Source organism: Euprymna scolopes, chromosome 29 (genome assembly GCF_053919585.1).
Source record: "Euprymna scolopes isolate OS-2025 chromosome 29, ASM5391958v1, whole genome shotgun sequence".
Lineage (NCBI taxonomy): Eukaryota > Metazoa > Mollusca > Cephalopoda > Sepiida > Sepiolidae > Euprymna > Euprymna scolopes.
Window position 1 is genome coordinate 96894063 of NC_136510.1, and position 22500 is coordinate 96916562.

At 33.5% G+C, this 22500-nt stretch overlaps 1 protein-coding gene across 6 annotated transcripts in view; it reads left to right on the forward strand.

Moving 5' to 3' along the window:
* LOC145252785 (neuroglian-like) overlaps positions 1 to 22500 on the forward strand; it is a 362878-nt gene that overhangs the window by 153248 nt on the left and 187130 nt on the right. For 2 of the 6 annotated variants that reach the window (XM_080112729.1, XM_080112732.1), the window contains exon 3: positions 4173 to 4263. The exons of the other annotated variants lie outside the window; for them this stretch is intronic. The gene's annotated coding sequence lies outside the window, so the exon portion shown is untranslated. The remainder of the gene's footprint in view (positions 1 to 4172; positions 4264 to 22500) is intronic. 6 annotated transcript variants of the gene reach the window in all.

Genomic DNA, 22500 nt, shown 5'->3' on the forward strand with positions numbered 1-22500 from the left:
TAGAATTTTGAATAAACCATCGGTTACTAAAATTCTTCGGTAATTAGAATGTGTAACCATTGAAAAATTTAAGGAAATCCCAGAAAACACTTCATCAAATCTCAAACTTTTTTTTTTAAATCAATTGCAAACAAGTCATAGTTATGAGAGAAGCCTATACTATTGATTATTAATGTTGTGAAATTTGTTAATTTTTAATGATGTACCCATAATTTTGTCCCTTTTCACCTTTGTTTTTCTTATCCATCTATTATATAAATCTCACCTGTCTGTTTAAATGTATGTATGTATATCTGGCTAAAACTTTCGACAGAGGCGACGGATTTTCACGAAATTGGTATCATTTTGAAGCTCGACCCTTTGGGCGACAAATATAAAAAAATTGGCTAAAAGCATTAATTTCTTCACCCTCAACTGGGCACTTTTCTACAGGGAGAGGTCGCTTTTTTTGCCAATATTTTTTAAAGTCATCCCCTCTTTTCAATTGACTAGCCTTAATTTAAACCTTTGCCACTTCCAGTTTGGCGATGGATGCAACGGCAAAGACGTCACTTTTTTTTTCCACTTTCTTTTCCTCCGCAGTACGGGTTTGAGTCTGCCTGCCTACTAGCACTTTTTTTTTCAACACAGCTCCAAACATCCGGGCAACGCCTGGTGCTATCAGATCAGCCTGTCCGAAGATAATGGTTTCTTGACCTAAAATGCACAAAGCATTGATGTTATTTTATTTTTTATTTTTCCTTTTCAAAACCCGATTATGTTCAATTTAAAGAACTTTAAACATAAAAACTTTTCCCAAAATTATTGGATTCAGCATTAAATAACTTGAAAAGTGTTGATATGCCGTAGAACAAAACAATATTTGAAGATATAAAGAACTTGAAGCATAAATGACTGAATCCAAACTTGTTGAATTCAACATTAAATAACCTGAAAAGGGTTGACGGAACTGTCTTACGTTTTCCTGCTTTCCAGCTGACTACAATCTAATTGTCTTCAAGTCCAATGTAAACAAGTTCTTGATGAGCTGTTCCACTTAAGTTAACAAATTTACCGAATTTCCATTACTAACGATTACTATATTGTCCAATTGACTACTGTACACTCTTAACCATTATCCTCGAGTGGTCTCTGGGCCTTGATAAGTGGTGATTCCTATGTATATAATAAAAAAAAAAGAATCAAAATTGAGTTACATATTACGGTACTTATGCACTTATATTAGTACGCCACAATCATGTTGACGCACCGGTTTTCGCCAGATCACCGAAGTTAAGCAATGTTGAGCCTGGCCAGTATCAGGTGGGTGATCATTTGGGAAGGCTAGGCGTTGTATATATCTTCTAGGAAGGTTGGGCATGGGGCCAGCACCCTCACCCCGAAAAAAGAACTCCTCGCTACAAAAGCATCTACAAAGTTGTGGATGGCCTATGACCTTCCAGGGGCTCAAAGGCTATGGATGGATGGATGGATGGATATGCACTTATATTACCGTGCTCAAATGAAAACGTTATTATTTAGAAAGCCATTCTTAACATGGGGAGGGGGGATGTTTTGTAATTATTCTCTACTTTCACCTGACAATTTAATAATAAAAAAAGATATCGTAAAACTTGAATTTAACTTGAAAATACTATTAAAAAAAAATAGCACGGTAACATATATGCATAAGCACCCATATTACTTTTGTTTTGTGCTTAGTGACATAAAAAGTTTTACATTATGTCAGTATTACATTCTAAAAACTAGATTCAAATATTCTTCATTTATGAGAATATGAATTTTATCGTTGACTGTAATTGATTCAACAACTTACAGATTAAATGGTAAGGTAGAAGTCGCTGCATGAGTGATGATTAGGGCTATAACAACAGCATATTCTTTTCATTGGTTTGACCCTCGAGTATATATCCGACACAGGTTAGACACAGTTAATCAACCGAGAACCACACCATTCTATATAAAAGCATATAAGATATTAATGTGTACACACCTGAGAATCGAAACAATGAAAAGAATATGCTGTTGTCCTAGCCCCATTTATAACACTGTTTCTATTTGCATTAGTTTTCACGTTTTTAATCTTTCAAAGATTGTGATAAATGTATTATGTTTTCTTATTAACTGATGAAAACAACAAACCTCTGTTTTTAATGCTTTCATTCGGCGCCAACGATAAGAGTAATCTTGACTTCAGGTCAATGGTAATTAAGAGACGTTTATCTCGGAGGAATTTCTTGACAACACTGCCACGTCTTTATGTAATTACATTAATTTAAATTATGTCATTTTTCATCAAAATAATGCATAGAGAAATCGAGTTCTTTGAAAAAGGTTCCGAAATATCTTGGTGTTTGAGTGCAGCCGTTGACAACGTATGCTTTTAATTTGAAGGAATGCACTGGATGTTGTAAAAAAATATGAGGGGAAAAAAAAAAAAAAAAAAATCCAAGTTTTTTTTATTTTTATTTTTTATTTTTTTCTTCAAAATAGCCACAATTCGTTTTATACATTAGTTCGGTGAACCAAAATACTTTCCCAGTAACCTTATTCATGGAGTAAACGAAAGTTTTTGATTTTGATAACATCAAACCCTTTCGAGCTTGTCCAGAATAATAATGAAAATCGAAAAATTCTATCTATCTATCTATCTATCTATCTATCTATCTATCTATCTATCAACTATTATATAAAAAAACTTTGTGTGTATGCATGTGAGTTCATTCCCTATGGATTCCTAAATAGCTAGGTCGATTTTTAAAAAAAATTCATACAAATGTACTTTATATACCTGGCAGTGTTCTTAGGTAGGTTTTGTATCGAAATGTCTCCGATAAGTATCGATAATCGAAGAAATCCGATGAAAGAAGGAACAGGCGATTTTGACTAAAGTTAACACTTTAACGAGCTTAACATCACAAGTGCATTTGAGAAGTTTTATTATCGCACAAGCAGAAAGGCCCAGTATATAAAATCAACAGTGTGTTCTTTGATATGACAGGGACGCGTTCCAAATGAATATTCCTGTTAAGAGCATAATTGAAACATGATACTTGACTTATATTGTAAACTTCAGTTACAGTTAATAATTTTATTGAGTCAACAGTAAGTTCTCTACAGTGCAATCTAAACTACAATGTATTGTAGACTAAGTCACTACTGGGAGGCATGTAAAGCTTCCTCCTGATGCACTGCGGTGGGTCCCCAACTAGAGCAGGCAATCAATCGATTTCACAAATTTCGATGACAATAAAATATGAGAATGTGAAACATTCGTTAATCCTCATTCAATCCTGAGCAATGTCGGGTCTATCAGCTAGTTTCAACTAAACGCAATGTTATCTACTTAATTGTCTTGTCGAAATGAGTAACACATTACATTATTACATAAGACATTTACTTTCATGAGCCAATGATCCGCCATTACTGCGGTTACCTCCCTTACTATCAGAAAAAACTATTCAGTTTATTTTTTAAGTACAACTTGTGATTTTTTCCGAAAGCAATTTTCATTAATAATTAGTTTCTACTTTATCATTTTTCGTAATTTTTGGATTATGTTACTAATATCAATGCAGCAGATGACAATTAATAAATTGGAAGAAAACATTTGTTTTAATCGTGCAAAAAATTTAATTCATTAAAAATAAATCATTTTAGTAAAGCCGTTACAATGAATCTAGCAGGTTTGCAGATTATGCGACAGTTGCCGGAAAAAAAATTCTTTTATTTTGTCCAGAATGGAAATTCATCAGAACCAGTTCCTTTTTCTTTTTCTTTTTTTCTTCTTTCTTTCATCTTTCTTTCTTTCTTTTTTTTTTCTAACATTTTAAAATTTGATCAATGCTCGGCATATTCTGGTGGTTTAATTTGGACTCCGATACACTTATTAGTAGTGAGGATTGGCTCACTGGTAGAGCTTCAGGCCTAGATTCTGGGATCCTGATATCAAACGTCATTAGGTCCAGCCACACTGATGAGTCATATAACAATGAAATGCATGTCCGTAGATAATCATATTTTAAAAATATACATATTTATTTTTTAAAAGATATATTCTGCACGCATTCATAGAATATGCATAAACTTGTGCATTCAGTTTTGTATTTAATACATGCATTAGCATGCATTGAGGGAGAGAATGCACATATATTATTCTGTTTTTTTTTTAGATGCGCAAAAATATATGGATCTAGAGCACATGCAGACCTGCATGTATTGATTATTTCAACTTATTTCTAACAGCGGCACATTTATATTCAGGTACATATATTCATTATTTATTTTTATTTAAAAAAAAAATACACATTTGCATACATTCAAAGTGTATAGATACTCCCTTTCTCTGAAAGTGCCTATCTCGCTCTCTGCTTGTCTCTCTTTTTCACACACACATGTTTGTACATCTATATAATAAAATAATCTCAATTTTTTTTTTCCACCCTACAAATTTAGTTTTTTATAACTAAATCATTTTTTTTTAATATTCCATCCCAGACAACGTCGGGACACGAGTCCTGTTAGTATATAAATAAACCCAGTGCTTGTAATGTAAAATCACTTTTTCAAAAAAAAATTTTTTTTTTTATTCCTCCATTATTTCTATGATACTATCTTAATAAAATCAAATCATGTGATCCTGCAGCAATTTCCTGTATTTTCTGTTGAAAAAATCCAGAAAATCTGAAAAATCTGAAAATTTCTATCATAATTACCTGCAATTTATCTATCTCATTGAAGTCATACATTTATGACATCTGTCATAGGAGCTTGTATCTTTGGAACTTTTCCCTCCCGCAAATATGTTTGAGGAGCCGACCAACCTTTGATCAGTTTTGCATGGCATCTCTTGGAATGTTGCACTTTCCCCGCCCCCTACTTGTCTGATATGCATTCCTTAGTAATAACATCATTATCTTTTGCTACGGGATTCATGTGCCCCTTCTCTCCCCCATTCCTTTCTTTCTCTAAACTCTTTCTTCCCGATCTGCAGGAAGTAAAAGTCCTGAACTCAACTTTATATTTTTGTTTATTACAGGAAAATGTTTTGTATTATTTGGATTATTCAGATTACTGTTCTCATCTTGAGTGTTATTCGCACAACTTTTCAGCCGATGTAACCTCAGGCCTTCTTCAGGCATATCAAGGACACGTGGCGTAGTGGATAAAGTACTTTGTTAAAATTGAGATTAAAGGTTCAATCCTCAATGCAGGTCATTTAGTTCTCCCCCACTGCAAGAACTGTGAGACCCGAGTCGAAAAGTGAGATCAAGAAATCAGTTTCCTTGAGGAGGGGCACTCTGACCTGCAAAAAGTTCCTGGGTAACCCCGTCAGCATTTCCCGGTAAAAGCACCCTCAGGCGATTAACAATAAACCAACCCCTTCTCAAAGAGAGAAGAAAAAGCCTGGGAGGATAGACTTCCTCAATGCAGGTTACACTTAAAATACAATTGCAGATTACATATGCTTCTACCCAGTCACGGTTGACAGACGTGGATTAAATAAAAGAGTTTTGTTCGAAATTTTGTGCAGATTACCGAGTTCAACAGAAAGATTTCTGAGTTTAACAAGATACACCTGAAGAAGGTTGGACGTTACATCGACTGAAACAGGGTGCAAATGAATAAATCTGCTATTCTTGACTACTAACCCTAACCTATTTCGCATATTCACGATCCTCGCCTTAAAAATCAAACAGTTCAACGTTTATGCCCACATGCAGTTTGTGTTTCCTTGCAATGGGCACATGTTAATCGTGTCCACTTATCTCTCAGTTTGCCAACATAACCAGTTCTTCATTTCTTTTGACTTTTTTCCCTTTCGTTTATTGGAAATAAATGTATGATTATTTTCCAAGTAAACAAGTGACTTAATGGATATCGTAGCAAACAATGGAATTATTGGCTACGTTGAGTTCAAATCCTATCTGATCTACTGTGGTCAGTTACACACTAATACCAATGGGGAAAAGGTATGAACCCACAAATCATGTTTGTTTTATCCAGCACCGCTACAATATTTGCTTCACTTGTGTTCTATTTCAGGATCACACTAGATCAAGTGATACAACCAATCATCTTCAAATAATCATTTTACATGACATTTATGGTTCATGTATTGTTTCTTTCGTATGAGAGGTTCTCACACATGTAATTAAAAGTGATTGCTCACTAGCAAAAACAGGTGACACTTACGAATATGCTTTGTTTTCTTTTTTTTTTTTTTTTTTTTTAATATAGCCACGGAAATTCATTTTGTATTCTTGTAAGAGTTGCTTACAATTGAATTCTCATTTTCTCTGGAATTTGAGTGACAATAAGCCTCCTCAGAATTATAGTACTCTTAGTGCCTTTCCAGTGGAGTTCTGGAGTTCTCTTTTATTGATCTTACCATTTTTGTAAAATCTTCACAATCCTTTTCTGTTGTGTGTGTGTGTGTGCGCGTGTGTGTGTGTGTGTGTGGAGGAAAGACGTCTTCTTTTTCTTTTTACTACTACTACTACTACTACTACTACTTCTACTACTACGTCGTTGTCGTGTTATCTGTATTTACAATCTCAAGGCTTATTTGCTAGTATACTTAATATATACTAATAATACTTGGTGTTGTTGTCCTATAATAATCATATTATCTAGTATTGCTTTGTCTTTTCTATAAGGCTGTCTGCTTTCTCTTAACCTCAATAGAAAACAAAAAAGATTTTAATCTGAGCTGAAATCAATTTTGAACGTATGATTTTTCTATTTCTGTAATTTAACATTATTTGCAAGCTGAATGATTGCAAGCGTAGTTGAATGAAAATTTGTGGTTTTATTTGCGATTAGATTGTTTATAGAATTTCATTATTGTATTGATTAAAACGGCTAACCAAATATATTCCCACCGGGAATGGTAGCGGCGAAGTAGATAACCAACACATCCTGCCAACTCAGCGTATCGTGTTCGAGTCCTGTCAATATATTGGAACTTTCATGTGGTTTCTTCTTTGAATACCTGATTATATTGTAAAAAAATAAACCAATGACCACAAAGCAAAATTAGGCAATATTCATTTATTTATTGCGGACTATTATTCTCATCTTTATTAGTTGTTGTTTCACGACGTTTCGCCCAACTATTTCTCCGGCCTTCGTCAGGTGGTAACCGCTACTGATACCACCTGGCGAAGACCAGAGGAATAGTTGGCCGAAACGTCATGAAACAACAACTAATAAAGATGAGAATAATAGTCCGCAATAAATAAATATAAAGTGATTCTCCGACAGAAGAGACGTTGCAAGCCTGTCTTTGTTTTATCGTTATTTCAATGGCAAGTGCTCGTCCGAGCTCCAATCTCTGGTCCCCCCTCGCCAATCTTTCATGAAAAACACCCATCCAGCTGAAACCACTGTCAGTAATTTTCCCCACTCCTTATCTGTGCCTAAATCAACACATAGATTCCATGAACAAAGCTTCTTTCTTAGAAGCGCACGCCCGTGGAACTCTCTTCCGTTTGCCTGTTTCCCACCTGACTACAACTTGGATGTCTTCAAGTCTAAATTCCTGATGAATCGCCCCCTTAAGTAAGACACTTCATCAAATCTCCAATATTAACGTTTACTACGATATTGTCCTATTGATTACTGTACACGCAATAACCCTTATACGCGAGCGGCTTCCGGGCCTTGATAAGTGGTGACCGCCATGTTTAAAAAAAAAAAATGAGATAGTAAATAGATATTTTCTTAAATGACGTTAGTTGCTGTCATTTGTTTGGCATCTTTCACTTTTTTGCATAAACTGTAAGGAACATTTCTGTGATAGCACATTTCTTTATTCTGCATATGTACCAAAAAATTGTATTCAAAAATAAATTATTGGTAGTTTATTCAGGAGCAACCATCAATTATTAAGCAATTTAAGTTTGTGAAAATTTCTATCAGACACTGCAAAAATAGCAACATAAATCAACGTTTTAGAAAAATCTCTCCAGTATTTCCGAACAACCTAAGAGTTACTTCCCTTGAGATCCAAATATATTAACTGCTAATTAAATAAGGCTGATGATTTTTTTCTAAATATTTTTGCTGTAAAATATGAAGTACGCATTTTTGTTTTTATCAATATTTATTATTATTATTATTATTATTATTATTATTATTATTATTATTATTTTCTAATTTAAGTAAATGCGAGGAAATTGATTTTCTTTCCTTCTAAGAAGCAAAAATATCAGTAAGTATTGCATTGATGATTATCTTCAGTATCGACTTTTATTGGTTCTGAATATACTTCAAACATTTCTAAATTGGCCGTCTTCTAGTTAAATATGAACGTGCTTTTTTGTAATCGACGATTTACAGGTTTTTTTTTTTTTTTTTTTTTTTTTTTGCGAGGATTCATAACTGGGTATATTTCTATATATTTTATTTCCTATTGATATATTAAAAAAATATCCATAGAGAATGAAACCCGGATTATTTTGTGTAGTTTAATTTCCATATATATTCATAACTAACAACCGAGCTGTATTGTATTGAGCATTGTTGGAGTAAATACTAATATTGATACATAAAATATAATATCTCCTTATAACATTATATGTGGATACATGAAATAATTATATATAAGTCGACACACAATTGTGACTGAACAAATTTCTAAGTCTCATCTAAGCTTAGAACTTTTTAAGTGTGATGTTTACAGTGTAAACTGGAGTATTTCTTACAAGAGTGGCTGACCCATTGCAATAAGAATAAGCAATTAACCTACCATGCATCACACCATGAAATAATCTTTACAGACAGATGGAGAGATTCTTAAACATATGGCAGCATATGTGAGGTCCACCAGAGTGACCCCCCTTCCGTCTCTCTCTCTCTCTCTCTCTCTCTCTCTCTCTCTCTCTCTCGGTGATTACAGAAGAAATCTATATGTCTATAAAAGTGAGTGTGTGTGTGTGTGTGTGTGTGTGAAAACAACTCTCAACCTATATACTCAACAAATTTTTGATCTACTGACATGGAATTTGGGACATAAGGTATCCAAACATGTGGAAAACTTTTTAAGGAGCATTCATCCGGGGGTGAAGGTTGCTAAGAGGTAAAAACTGAAAAATTTGTAGTGGGAGGGGGGTCATCGGACTTTTATCTGTTTGTCAACTGTTTCACGACTGCAATTGTTTACATGACTGCTTTCTTTATATTAAGAATAAGTGGGTTTGAAATCATTTTTAAAGATCGTTTCAAGCTAGTCTAATGGTTATTGTACTTGACTCACTCTATTTAAGTTTTGGTTTCGATCTCAGCCTAAGTATTTTTTTTTATTTACAAGGTGTAAACTATTTAGGAAAAAATCATGATACTCACATGCACGTGTCTTAATTTCGTTCCGTTTCTTTTACTTATTTTCTTAAAAGAAATTTAACGTTATGTTTAATACCGGGCAACGCTGGGTAAATCTGCTAGTTTTATATATTTATAATCATAATTTATTAGTTTATATTGGAGTGACATCTGCCACGGTTCATTTGTAAAAGAAACATATTTATTTAACCTGATAGTTTATAAACACATGGTTCATTTAAATTCTCTCCTGTTAGCATTGGTTTGGAACCTGATCAGACATCTCCTATATCACAATCTCAGTTTTCTTCATTCGAAAAGTCGATTAATTCTATCTTGCTATGTTACATCTGTTTTTATCCAGCTTCTGTAATGCTATATTTTTTTCTTTTAGATAAACCATGGCTTTTTAAAAAAAAAAAGTAAAATGTCTGGTTCCTTTCTATCATTTATATTTAAGACACCGTTCGAGACAACATATGGCTGTCCATTTCTCAACTTCATTCCTATCAGCACACTTAAATCAGCTTTTAGGTTTCAGGATGGATCAGATGTTGTTGGTTTTGATGCCAGCAAAATTGGCAGTAATATTGGGACCCAGCATGATTGATGCGTGGGATCTTCAAAAGAGAGTACGAATATGGTTGGATGTCTATCTCTATCTCTATCTCACAGCGAGAAGAGACACAAGGGTCGGAAAGTGAAATTAAAGAGCCAGAGTCCCAGAGGAGCATTTTGCCCTGAAAAAAAATTAAAAAAACAGCCTGGGCAGCTCAAGGGCGTCTCAGACTCTTAGCAATAAAGTAACCATTTCCCAAATTGCGAAGGCAAAGCTTGGGAGTGTGGACCTCCTAGAATTGCACAGCGCCAGCAACATACCACTGTTAACAGGGAAAAAGCAATTTTAAGAAATTACATACTCTTCTGATTTTGGTGTTGATGAAAACAATCAGATCAAATTCAGATCTTCTTGACTCTTCTTCATCTGATTTTAGTATGCAGGGTTTTGTGAGTGCTCCGAATTCTTGGGTGGGCAATATGCAGTTTGGTTCAAAGGGTCAATCAATCAGGTTGCATGCTGTCATATCATTTCTGATACACTCGAGTCAAGGCTTCCTTAGCCTGCCTACCTTGCTCGATAATGGTGGTGATGATGATGGTTTAAAAAAAATCGGTATTCTCTTTTTTTATGCTTCTTCGTTTATAATATTATGTCACGTTCATATGTTTATTAAATTTTGCAAAAAAAAAAAAAAAGTCCAAATGAGTAATCCATCGAATTATTAAATTATTTATTAAAAATCACATAAGTAGATCTCATTTCAGATTCACTGTTTGATAATGTTGCAAAAATCAATTCAATTATTTTGCATTAAAAAGAAAAAAAAAATCATTTACTGTAATTAGTTACAATTTTGAGCACCTGTTAATTCACATAAGGTGCTCAAAATTGTGGTTCTGATGAACTTCAAGAGTTGGTAAATCATAATAAGTGCTTGACATTCCTCAGCTGATGGGATCACTTACTGTTTCAATCCTCTTTTAAATGATTAAACCAATAAACCTTCTGTTTATGCCATTCCTACAAGACCCCGAATACTAAAAATATTGTCACTGCACTTTTGGATAAATGGAAAAACAAACACGATCGCATTAGTTTTTGTAACAACTTCCATTTCTTTCCAATTGATTTAACTGCAGTGACTAATCTAATAAAATCAGTTATTGTATGTTATTATTTGTTGTGTTTGTTAAAACAATCCGGCGTTGATTGATGGAACTTATTGGTATATCTCTATATTAATAAAATTATAGGCAGATATGTGCAGAACAGGAGACTTTGTTGGTTTAGCCACATTTAAAAAGTGGATGAGACTTCTTGGTTTAGTAGATAGAGAACATTTGATATAGTAGATGGACTTCAGAGTAAGAAAGAATTAATAAGGACCTGGTCAGAGATAGCTTAGTTGTAAAATCAATTTCTAAAAGTCGTCCAACACATGCCAGTATGTTAAATGTGACGGTAAACCGTTGATGGGGATGTTGATGATTTCATGTATGTGTTTTTCTTGCCTCAGCATTACAGTCAGATCTTTTTATTTTTAAATTTAGTATCAATATAATATTGATCAACGATGCAATAGCATAAAATAAAGCAAAATTTTCAAAGTCTTATTAAAAAAAAATGATTACGAAATGAAATCCACTAGAATGCATTTGGTTTTTTTTTTTTTTTTTTTTTTTTTTTTTTTTTTTTTTTTTTCATAGGCAAGTCGACCATTTTAATCTTTGTCAGACATGAAAAAAAGAAATAGATTACTTTGTGACACTCCGAAAGTTGAAAGGAATATGAAAGAATTTAGGGTTTCGAATAAAGAATTTAGGGTTTCGAATAAAGGGTAATTTAAGCTGACTTGAAATTTTTTTAGCAAATCTTCATCATAATTTAAAAAATTGAGTTATGGAAGTTAAATAATTTTATAAATATACAATCATCTCTATTTCTATCTCTACTTATATATAAAAGGCACTTTGTGTGTGTGTGTGTGTGTGTGTGTGAGAGAGAGAGAGAGAAAAGAAAGTTCCCTATGGTCTCTGAAACGGCTAAGTCGATTTTTTAAAAATGTGTTATTGGTATATACTTATCTCTATATTAATAAATTAGGCAGAGAGGAAAAGTCACTGACCTTACCCGGCTTAAATATATTTTAATTCATGTAAACCTTGTATTTATGATTACAGAGCCAATTAAAGTAGCAGCGTTCATGTGTCTGTGTACAACTCTCCTACAGTTCAAACTACTGGACCGATCATAGCCAAATCTGGCATGATGATAGTCCCCCACCTAGGGATGGTGCACCATTTTTCAAGGTAAAACTATAAGGTCAAGGTCATGGCCTAATATATATATATATATATATATATATATATATATATATATATATATATATATATCCATACACTCTCCTCCACTGAACCAATCGTGACCGGATCTGACGTTATGGTCTCCGACCTAGGGATGGGGTACACTATTTTTCAGGGCAAGATCAAATGTTATGGCGTGTGTGTATGTATATATATATATATATATATATATATATATATATATATATATATATACACACACACACACACTATATATATATAATATTGATTTAAAAAGTAAAAAAAAAAAATGATTTGATTGACATCAGTTAGAATTGAAACCAAAACATTTTGCGCTCCAACCGGATTTCCTACCATTTGAGCTAACACTACAGACAGATAAAGGCTTAAAAAATTAAACCATATCAAGCTATGAATGAAATTGTGCGTGGGTAAAAGCAATAGAAATATGTTAGCAAGTTGAAATGTTAATTTCAACTTGCCAACATATTTTTGTACGCGTTATTCACTCATCCAAACAAAGATTGTACTCATTATAAAACATGCTTGGTGTATAATTACTATTTCCTGTTAATTTCGATATTATGTTACGAGTAGTTTAAGAGTTTATCAGTTAAGTGCGCGCACGCACACACACACATACCTACTGTTATATATATATATATATATATATATATATATATATATATATATATATAATTATTTTTTTACTATAATAATTAAATACCTACAGACACTAGTGTTTCATCCTTTCGGGAATCTTCAGTGCAGGGTGTCACGATTAACACCAGTCGAACGATTCGAACCCCGGAACACGAGACATCTCTGATACGATTAGCGGAGACCGTATCCATTCGGCTACCATTAACTGCGTAGGATAACGTTTAATTTTAAATGTTTATTTACGTCAGTCAGACTGTGATCTAATCGTTATACGATGATCTATGCATGAGCTAAATTGACCGACTTTGATTCAACTGAAAGTGCTCAACGATAAGAAACGAATTTCTTAAAGGGGCTGTCATAATTATTTTTTTACTATAATAATTAAATACCTACAGACACTAGTGTTTCATCCTTTCGGGAATCTTCAGTGCAGGGTGTCACGATTAACACCAGTCGAACGATTCGAACCCCGGAACACGAGACATCTCTGACACGATTAGCGGAGACCGTATCCATTCGGCTACCATTAACCGCGTAGGATAACGTTGAATTTTAAACATCTTAATTTTAAATGTTCATTTACGTCAGTCAGACAGTGATCTAATCGTTATACGATGATCTATGCATAAGAGCTAAATTGATCGACTTTGATTCAACTGAAAGTGCTCAACGATAAGAAACGAATTTCTTAAAGGGGCTGTCATAATTATTTTTTTACTATAATAATTAAATACCTACAGACACTAGTGTTTCATCTTTTCGGGAATCTTCAGTGCAGGGTGTCACGATTAACACCAGTCGAACGATTCGAACCCCGGAACAGGAGACATTTGTGTGCTTAAACAAGTTCTTGTTGAGCCGTCCCATAAATAATCAAATTCTTCTCAATTTACGCCGTTAACGATTACTATTCTATCACCATACATTCATTAACTCTTATCCTCAAGTGGACTTAGGGCCTTGATAAGTGGTGACTCTTAGATGATAAGTGAAAAATTTTTTTTTTGCAGCTGTGTATCATCTAAGAATGAAACCCATTTAGTATCCCTTAATGAAGTCGAGTGGTTAGTCTCATATTAAGGGATTGGTGTCCTTTCAGAGTTTTCCTTTTAAACAAATTCCTCTGTCTATGGTGGAGTGTAGATAGGTTCAAACCTTTCCCAAAGTTAATAGTGCAGGTGACTTAATCATCCAAGCCTAAACTTTTAACATAGCAAACCCACGATTAGTGCAGGTAGTCATTATACACTGGTTGTGCATGTTATAAAGTACTTAACCTAATATTTTTGTTTCAATCATCCACTTAGTATCTTTCTATTTCTGTTAATATATATATATATATATATATATATATATATATATATATATATATATATATATATATATAATTAAATTTATTTATACAAACATTGATGGCTACATATGTGCATACATGTTTCTGTAATCATTCGTTATTGGGGAGATTACATCTTCAGGCCAAGAATTACCCTCGGAAACCAAAATTCTGTTTACTCATTGAGCACTTTTTGGTAGACACATGTTGTTTCATTATATGTGCTTCTAGGAATATAAACTCTACTACCATTTTATATATATATATATATATATATATATATATATATATATATATATAATGTATGTATGTATGTATGGATATCTATTGTTACGACGTATCCCAGCCCTACTGAGGACGGTAGAGATGGGTGACGTAACGAAATATATAAAAAAAATAAAGTGTCCCAGGTTCCTTGATAATGCGTTGTTATGGGAATGGGATAACCGTCTCGAAGACAACAATAAAATGAAATATACTGGACAACGAAATCACATGAGAAATAACGAGGACAAATATCGTCGAAAAATTAACGAACTCTTATTTATATAAAAAAAAAAAAATAAAATTCAAGAAAAGAAAATTAAATATGCCTAACTAAATGAAATGATTTAATGATTCAAATTCTACCGAGAGAAAAATATATTAACAGTCAATGTTCACATAAAACAAGAAATCGTCTGCTCAATTAGATACACGTTCTAGGGTAAGAGAGAGATGTTGAAGAAATAAAAGTTTTGATTGAAAAACTCAGTTAATGTCCTTTGAAATGTGACCTTTCTTTCGTCTCCTTTTTTTTTTATATATATATTTCTTTCCTGTAAATTGTTTATGTTTGATTACGCGCGCGCAGGTTAATTTTCATATTTTTGTCCTTCGGATTATTTATGTTTCATTACGCGCGTGCGTGTTAATTACTCCAAGTATTTGTTTTCCGAAGCTCATCGAAGTCCTTGATTTATAGTAAAAGTTTCACTGCTCTATGATTCCTTCCTTCGCTGGGTTCATTCTTTTATTCAGTCAATATTCTAACTTTGACCGCTGATCATCGGCTGGTGTTGTTGATATTTACCTCCGCGACGCCGCTACCACCGTCGTCGCCTTTCGCTGGCTTCGCCAACCCGACTTTCGCTGACTTACATCTTATTGCTTTGAAGCGTGCACGTTCTTATTAAAGTGAAAGCCAAAAAAAAAAAAAAAAATCGGAACTTTAGACAATTCTCGACACAAATTTTGCATAACTCTGTTTTTTTCCTTCTCCATTTGCATGTGGCACTCTTTCGAAAATAGATAAATAGATAAATAATAAAAAATAAGAACATTACTTTTTATCATGTCAAAAGAAGGAAAAAATCCTGCTCATGTGATTATGTGTCTTTTTAAAAACATTTTCATAACCTTTTTATTTTTATTTATATATCTGTTTAAGCTTTTTTTTGTCAGTGTACTAGAAGGAATTCAGTTGATTACAACCCTTTCTGCGTGTTCTTTACATTACAATAGTACAACCCTGAATCAGATGGCGCAATACTACACCGTTCAATACTGTAAAACTGAAACGAAGCTGTTCTGCTTGAAAAGGGCGCCATTTTCTTCCTATTTATATATTTTGCTTTAAAAAACTAAAGTAATTACGTGTTTACTTTTTTAATATCTCATTTTGCTGTTTTGGATTATTTTACTAAAGTAAGTAAAGCTTTATTATTTTTCAAAACTGTTTTTTTTTCTTTGTTTTTCGATATTTCGTCGATATTATTTAGTAAGAATGTTTATCAGAAAAGCCAACAAACGACTACCAGAGAAAATAAATATACAAGCATGTTTTTTTTTGTTTTGAAATAGTTTTTAATGCTCTTTACTTGAAATAATTTCAGCGAACCGAAATTAAAACGAAATTTGAGGCGATAACTACTTAAATGAATTTTTATGTAAACCATAATCGAATATTCCTCAAGCACAAAATAACAGAACATAAAAATATGTTTATAAATATTCCTTGCGTTGACGGAACTTTCTTAAATTGTTAACACAGAATGCTCAGGTGCCCCTCCTTCAAATTGAAAACGGGACTCTCCATTTCAAAGCCGCTGCCATTTTGATTTTTTTTTTTTAAACCGGTTCGTGAATTAAAAAAAAAAAAAAAAAAAAAAATTTTTTTTTTTTTTACAAACTACTTAAAAATACAAACCAATGAACTTTTCTACCATAAAAGTAAGTTTTATTGACTATGGTAACATTTATTTCTTGTATATTTATATTATTATATATATATATATATAAGATTTTCTCTTTGTAAGGAAACATCATTTTGTTGGTCACTCTTGGCTACGAATGGAAATAAAGTTGATATATAAAATGAAAATTATGTAAATAAATATCCTGTAATGGAAAAAGGATGACTTCCTCAAGATGTTTCATTTGAAGAAATAACTTACAAATACAGTATATGAAAATTTTTGGTGTGTTTGTAATTTAGGCATTTGCCAAAAAAAAAAAAAAAAAAAAAATTCGTGAATGTAGATTAATTCCCTCTTTTGTATTTTGGAATGACAACTAATTGTGTGTGTGTGTGTGTGTGTGTGTACTTATTAGATAAAGCGTACGCATTTAATCTATAGGCAAGCTGATTAACGTGTATTTAAAAAATTCTGTATGACAATTGGTAAATAAGTCTAACAATCAAATCGACATTCAAGGCCAAACATTTTAACTATTGAAAAGATGACAGAATTAGTGCAATGCTTTCGATCATATTGTACTTGATGTTTCATGGTGAATAGGTCAAAGGTCAAATATACTTTGTGCTGTTTGTGTTGCAACCTGTAAAACATATAGGGTTACCTTCATCCCATTGCAAGGAGGTATGGCACAAGGCATATGGTGAGGATTAAGAAGCCAGTGTACAAAAGAGAGCAAGCAATCTGACCCACAAAAAAAAACAAAAAAAAAACTCTTCTCAAATGGAGAAGATAAGACCTGGGAGAGCAGATCTCCTAGAATTGCATAGAAACATGCCTCATTTTGACGGAAACAAGGTCATCACCTACTAAAAATGACCCAGACTGTCAGATTAACTGTTGAAGACGTATCCTTGACTGGTATTAACCATATCTACTCAGGTTGTGTGGAGTAAGTATACTGTACTTGGTGTAAACAAAACAGATTATCTGTTCATAACACGAGAATAATAGAGAATATATCTATATACTAAACAAACAATCTTTTATATATGTAGTACATCCACACGAGGTGGAGTATGAATCAGCAGGTACAACTATTTTGATTCTGTTGTTCGCATTACTCAAATGATTACAAGTAGATGTTTGGTCTATATTTGTTGATTGTTTGGTTTTTATCAACAAGCTGAGGTGTATTTTGTGTGATCTTCTCAGAACCAATCTATCTACTTGGATAAATTGGACATAAGAACGCAATACATATCAACCAATTGAGATTTAGGTCTGACACGCACGCACACACCACACCACACCACACCACACCACACATTATATATAGTATAATTTTTGTTTGCAGTGGTTAGTCCACGAGCGTTGATGACGTTAGGGAGTTGTCCTACTCCCACATACAACATGTACTATTTTAAAGTTTGTTCCTACAAAAACCACACTGTGTGTGTGTATTCGTGGCATAATTCACGCTGATACACCGGTTCTTGTGAGATCACCAAAGTTAAGCAATATTGAGCCTAGTCAGTACTAAAATCAGTGACCATTTGGGAATTCAAGGTGTTGTATATGCTCTCCGCTTATGTCAGCATTGTTTCCAGTTGTCTAGGACTTTCTTTGCCACTGGACTCAAGCAATGCCGATTTCAGAGAGGTGTTGTTGGCACTTGTGTAACAGTTGCCTCACAATTACCTGCACAGCTACTCTTACCGGGGGTTATCCATTGAGATTGAACAGAGTCATTGCATTATATATATAGACTGGTGGTGGTGGTGGGAGGCGTCTAGCTTTGCCTGGGCATAAAATACACTTAAATATGATATTTTAATTTGTCCAGATTTTGTATATATTATTATAGTGTCGTGATTTCAAAAGTTAAAAAAAAAAAATGTATTTGGTATCAAAACCGAAACTGTAGCATTCAAAGCTGGTGACGTTACCACTGTGCCAACGTGACACGCGTATGAACTGATTAAAAATTAAAAATAAACTAAGACGAATGTACAAAATGTATAACAAGTTTTTTCGATTTTGATCCATTTTTGACGTCTTAAAAACTATTTTAACCATTTAAAGACCCATAAAAGAACGGTCTATAGATAAATCCAATCATTTGAGGCTTCTAGCCAAAAAAGAAAAAAAAAATATTTAAGTCATTCACAAAACAACGCGAACTGCTAACGATGCAGAAGAATTCCCTTCTTCCCTATGCCTAGAAACTTGTACAATCCTAACACTAATAATAATAAAAAAAATCCTAACACTAATAATAATAAAAAAAATCCTAACACTAATAATAATAAAAAAAATCCTAACACTAATAATAATAAAAAAAATCCTAACACTAATAATAATAAAAAAAATCCTAACACTAATAATAATAAAAAAAATCCTAACACTAATAATAATAAAAAAAATCCTAACACTAATAATAATAAAAAAAATCCTAACACTAATAATAATAAAAAAATTTTTAAGACAATATTAAACTTTTCCCAGTCACATGTATATCCCGGTCAGGGGAGATAACAATGTTATGTTTTTGCAATTATTACAGGGTTAAGGTTCTCCTAGTTACAGCACCTGATTTTCTCATATGGATTTTATCGTTCTTTTCATGGCAAGTGCTCGTCTGAGCTTCGATCTATGATCCCCCCCTCGCCAAACTTTCACGAAAAACAGTCATCTAGCTGAAACCACTATTAATAATGTCTCCCCACTCTTTATCTGTGCCTAAACCTAAACGTGGAATCCATGAACAAAGTTTCTTTCTTAGAACTGCACATCTGTTGAACGCTTGTTCCATTTGCCTGCTTTCCATCTGACTACAATATGATCGTCTTCAAGTCCGATGTAAACAAATTCTTGATGAGCCGTTCCCTTTAAGTAATCCAATTTACTAAATTTCCACTATTAACAATTACTAGGATATTGTCCCATTGACTACCGTACACTCATTAACCCTTATCCTCGAGTGGCCTCCGGGCCTTGATAAGTGGTGACCCTCCGATGTGGGGGGGGGGAGAAGAACCGGTGTGTCAACGTGATTATTCCGTATATTTCTATTAAATGCAGATCAGCTATTCAAAATTAGTTTAGTCTAAATTTTAAGTTAGACTTTGAGATGCAGACTAAAATATACAGAAACGTTTTCTTAATGTAGGCGTAAATAGTTGCGTGGATAATATAAACAAATGTTTTTATACTGACGAAATCTTGGCTGGGAAAGAGACCGGGAGGGGGGGGGGGTAGGGTACAGGAACCTTGAAGATGCAAAATCTCCTCCCAATCCCCCAAACACAAGTACGTCATTATGGCCCTGTTTTTTGTTGTGTTTGGACCAAATGCTACAGTTTTCAAACACACCTGGGTGTATAAAACTTGTTTTTCAAGAATTGAGGACTTTTAAATCACGGTGTAAAAAAAAAAAAAAAAAAAAAAAAAAAAAAATCAGAGTTCAACCTGAGCAGTGCTTAACCTATTTAGAAAATCTATGTCATATTAACAAAATCTATAATATTGATCTGCTTGTTACTTACTTCCTACATCTCCACACACACACACACACACACACACACACACACACACACACACACACACACACACACACACACACACATAATAAGTGGGTATTTAATAGATGGTTTATTAAGAAAAGTAGACATTACATATTATATAGAATAACTGGTAGGTGCACCCGGCGTTGTCTGGTATTAAAAGTAACGTTAAATCCCCTAAAAAAGAAAGAAAATTAAGTAAAAAAAAAAACAAAAACAACAAAAAAAAAAAAACGGAAAGAAACTGAGACATTCATGCAAGTATTGTTTTTTTTTTCTATTAATAAACAGTTCACTTCTTGTAAGTAAAAAAAAAAAAATACTCGCGCTGAAATCGAAACCAAAACCTAAAGACAGTGAGTCAAGTAAGTACGATAACCATTAGGCCAGTTGACACGTTTTACAAAGTGTTTTCAAACGTACTTATTCTTAAAATCAGGAATCTGTCAGAGTTCACAACTGCACATGCGCATTCGCTAAACAGTTGACCAACAGATAAATTCTGATAACTCCCAAGTACCAATTTTTCAATTTTTACTCCTTAGCAGCCCTTTTTTCCAGATGAAAGCTGATTAAAAATTTTTCTAATGTTTGAATAGCCTATGTATCAAATTTCAAGGCTTTAGATAAAAAATTCATTGAGTATGTAGGTTGAGAAGTTTTTTAACACACACATTCTTGCTTTTAAAGATATATAGATTTCTGCTTGTAGTTGTTGATCCATGAGCGTTTATGACGTTAGTTTTATGAGGAGACCTGGTAAGGGTATTGTGCGGCGTTTCTAATCTAATGGAACGAGATATTGTAATCGATAAATGAAGTTTTCGGATAAAAAACAATGGTTTCTACTGATTTTTTTTTTGTCTATTCTAATAAATTATAATGTTAGCTTTCAATGAAATTACTGAATTATTATGCTTAATACTCTGGCGAACTGCAAACACTTGTGTCCCCACGATGTAGACACCCTCGACAAACCCGATAGGCAGCTAAATCCCACCCCACACAGTAGAGATCCCTAGACGTAGAAGATCTTTCTACGCCAGTAGTTTCTTCCCCAGAATCGCTAGACTCTGGAATTTCATTCCAGGTCCCTGCTTCCCCAACTGTACTGACATGCAGAAGTTCAACCGACATCTTGCTGCCCAAATCCCAACATAGTGCCCCAGTAGCTACTGCCCCTGATAGTAACCCCTTACACCACAGTGGCAATGTGCCTTGTTTGGGGTGAAAATGTAATTGAAAAAACAACTTCAATCATGTTAGCAAGTGAAAAATTGCAGCCACCTTGTTTTTATAAAATAAATCGAAACTGAAAATTACCTCCCTTTTAAACTCTCCGGTGTCTAACATAAGTAAATACGATTGTTTCTTTTTTGTTTTGTTTTTTCAATTCTATTTTTTTTTTTCTAAATAAGTTTATACCTTATCGATTTTTGTAATTTTTGGATATAATCATCTTAAAAATACGAGGAATACGTAGATACTATTGTTCTGATGTAAAATTCAGTTTTACGATTTCCGAAATTTCGTTCTGATAGTGTAGAAGCGCCTATTGTTCTACTCTCGCATACAATGTCCAGATTTAATCTTTCTCTGAGATTCACATCACGAATCCATTGTATCATTTCTCTCCATGCAACGCATGTCATCAACCCTATTAGCCAGGTTTCGCCTCCCCACATTGTCACACTGCATACACATGCCAGCTCTTCGTCCATAGTGGTAACTCTCTGCTGGTTAGTAATGGCACCAATTCCCTGAACATAATCCATGTACTCCTCACTCTTTGTCCACAGTGCTAACTCTCATAGTGATTTATTCTAAGAATTATGTTCTAATACATTTCGACACATTGTATTTTCAATTTTCTTTTCTTTTTTTTTTTTTTTGTTGGGGATGACACACTCTACTTGATATCATTTCTGAAACTCCAAGTGAGAGATCTTTTAGGATTCTAATCGTCTCTTTCAGCACACTTATTTGGATATCTATAGCACTTCGTTCACTGGGTATATTCACTGTATAATTTTTAAAACTTTTTTTTTATGAGTTTCGTAGTTTCTTTGATTACTGGAACAATGGAAATAAATCTTCCCCAGATTCCAGTTTCTTTTGATTTTGTACATAACACCTAGGTATGTAGTTATCTTCTCAGATCAGATCTGTTTTAAACCATCATCATTAGTGACACTGACTTCAGCTAGGGTTGCTACACCTTTTTGTTTTATTTTACTTCGATCGAAATTCTCAAATCAAGGAGTATCTTCATAGAACTAACCTTTAAATCATGGATCTAACACTTAACGAGGTACAAAGATATTCGATTCTTCCATTAAAACAAAAAGGAGACAATCATCAGAGAGACGTGGAGTACGGAACAAGATAATGTTCAAGATCACGTGAGAGGCGGGAATAACTATTGGCCGTGTGTTTGGAGGTGTGTGTTGAGCAAAAAACAACAAAAAAAAAGTGGTAGTAGGCAGGCAGGCTCGAACCCGTAACGTGAAGAAGGAAAAGAACGTAACAAACAAAAAAAAAGTGACTT